This window comes from Neomonachus schauinslandi, chromosome 1 (assembly GCF_002201575.2).
Source record: "Neomonachus schauinslandi chromosome 1, ASM220157v2, whole genome shotgun sequence".
NCBI lineage: Eukaryota > Metazoa > Chordata > Mammalia > Carnivora > Phocidae > Neomonachus > Neomonachus schauinslandi.
In genome coordinates, this window is record NC_058403.1 from 169,300,696 (window position 1) to 169,303,122 (window position 2,427).

At 38.9% G+C, this 2,427-nt stretch overlaps 1 pseudogene; it reads right to left on the minus strand.

Moving 5' to 3' along the window:
* Window positions 1-1,043: 1,043 nt before the first annotated feature.
* On the minus strand, window positions 1,044-1,441 carry LOC110584998 (annotated as a pseudogene).
* Window positions 1,442-2,427: the final 986 nt, after the last annotated feature.

Genomic DNA, 2,427 nt, shown 5'->3' on the forward strand with positions numbered 1-2,427 from the left:
TTCTCTTTTTCCCTTTTTTGGGAGCCAGGCACTAAATATTATAACATTCAAGAGCAACTGCATATACGAGGAAAATTAGGAAGTGATTCCACATGTCCAGGGAAAGATGCACGTTCGTTAAAGATCTGAGAAGACCTTAAGTTTACAGTTCAGGCTGATCCTTGGCATAGAGGAAGCCTACAACAATAAAAACACAAACACAAAAAAGCAAAAATAAAAAAGCAGCAAAACTTGGAAAGGGGGAGAATCTGATTTCTAGAGTTACCACATCATTAGATTCAAATGTCCAGTTTTCAACAAAAATATCACAATGCATACAAAGAAATAGGAAAGTATGACCCATCCAAAGGAAAATAACAAATCAATAGAAACTGTCCCTAAAAAAGATATACTTGGATATTCTTGGATTTTTGAATTTCTGTATAAAATTTACAAGGAGCTAATTTATGTTATCCATTTATGTTTTAAAAACACTTGCTGAGATTTTGATTTGGGTTACACTGAATCTATAGACTAACTTAGAGATAATTAATATATTACTATATTAAGGGCGCCTGGGTGGCTCAGTTGGTTAAGCGACTGCCTTCGGCTCAGGTCATGATCCTGGAGTCCCTGGATCGAGTCCCACATCGGGCTCCCTGCTCGGCAGAGAGCCTGCTTCTCCCTCTGACCCTCCCCCCTCTCATGTGCTCTCTTTCTCTCTCTCATTCTCTCTGGCTCAAATAAATAAATAAAATCTTAAAAAAAATATATATATATATATTACTATATTAAGTCTTCCAGTCCATGAGCATTGTATAATTTTTCATTTAATAAGATTTTCTTTTTTCTTTCTTTTTCTTAGTTTAAATAAAAGAGGGAATTTATTAGATGAATACAAAGGTTCTTGGGGGGATTCCAACAGCTGTAATGGCCTAATAGCTAGAAGCACACCTTTCTGAAGGGCAGATCATGTTGTAATCACAAACTTCTACTTCTGGGTTTTGCAAGATCATGAAGAGAATATCCTAGAGGGCAGTCCTCCCTATATAGTGCATAAGGGACTAGAATGTGGATTCATTTCTGCTTGCTTTTTGATCCTTATATTCCTTTATTCTGGCCTATTTGTCAAGCACATGTTGGCAGATATTCATGAGCTCATTCAGACCTCTCCAAAATGGTTCAACAGCTGGAAGAGCACCTCAAGTCTGAATATGTAAATTGATTTTGCTCTCTGAAGAATGGGTTGTAGTGTAACTACAAAATTCCACTTCCAGATTCTTCATGATCATGTAACAAAGAGAATTCCTAGGGTATGGTACTCCTTGTGCAATACAAATGTCATACAGTGTCTATCTGTTCCAGCTGCCTGGACTGTTTCCAGGGCTGTCCTCCTCTAGCTTTTAGCCACTGAGGTCTTCAATCCAGTTATTTTTCTCTCCAGCTCCTGATTCTTTTTCATCGTATGGCGGGGGTGGGGGGGTTGCGTCTTCTGGGATCCTCTGGTGGTGCTGGCTGATTGGAGGCTTTAACCCGTATCATGAAACATGTGGGAGAGGCAGCTAGTAAGGTTTTCTTTATCTCAATGTTTTTAATAGGATTTATTTTTAGGGCATTTTTAGAGTCACAGCAAAATTGAGTAGAAAGTACAGAGAGGTCTCATGTATCCCTGGCCCAACACACTCACAACCTCTCCCACTATCAACACTTTTTTTTTTAAGATTTTATTTATTTTAGAGAGAGAGCATGCATGAGCAGAGAGGGGCAGGGAGGAGGGAGAGGGGAGAGGAAGAGGGAAAGGGAGAAAAAATCTGAGGCAGACTCCACACTGAGTGCAGAGCCCGACTACAGTGAGATCATGACCTGAGCCAAAACCAAGAGTCAGCCTCTTAACCAACTGAGCCACCCAGGCACCCCACACTACCAACACTTTCAACCAGAGTGGTACATTTGTTACACCTGATGAACCTACATTGACCATCATTATCACCCAAAGTCCATAGTTTACATTAGAGTTCACTCTTGATCTTGTACATTCTGGATTTTAACAAATGTGCAATACCTGTGTCCACCATTGTTATATCATACAGAAAACTTTCACTGTCCTAAAAATCTTTTATGCTCTGCTTGTTTATCCCTCTCTCCCTGCTAACCATTGGCAGCCACTGATCTTTTTACTACTTCTATAGTTTTGCCTTTTCCATTATGTCATATAGTTAGAATCATAACCTTTTCATCTGGCTTCTTTCGTTTAGTAATCTGCATTTACATTTCCTCCATATCTTCATGGCTTGATAGTTCAGTTCTTTTTATCACTAAATAGCATTCCATTGTTTGGATGTACCATGGTTAATTTATCCATTCATCTACTGAAGGACATCTTGATTGCTTCCTAGTGTTGGTGATTATAAAAAAAAGCTGATATAAACATCCATGTGCAGGTTTTGT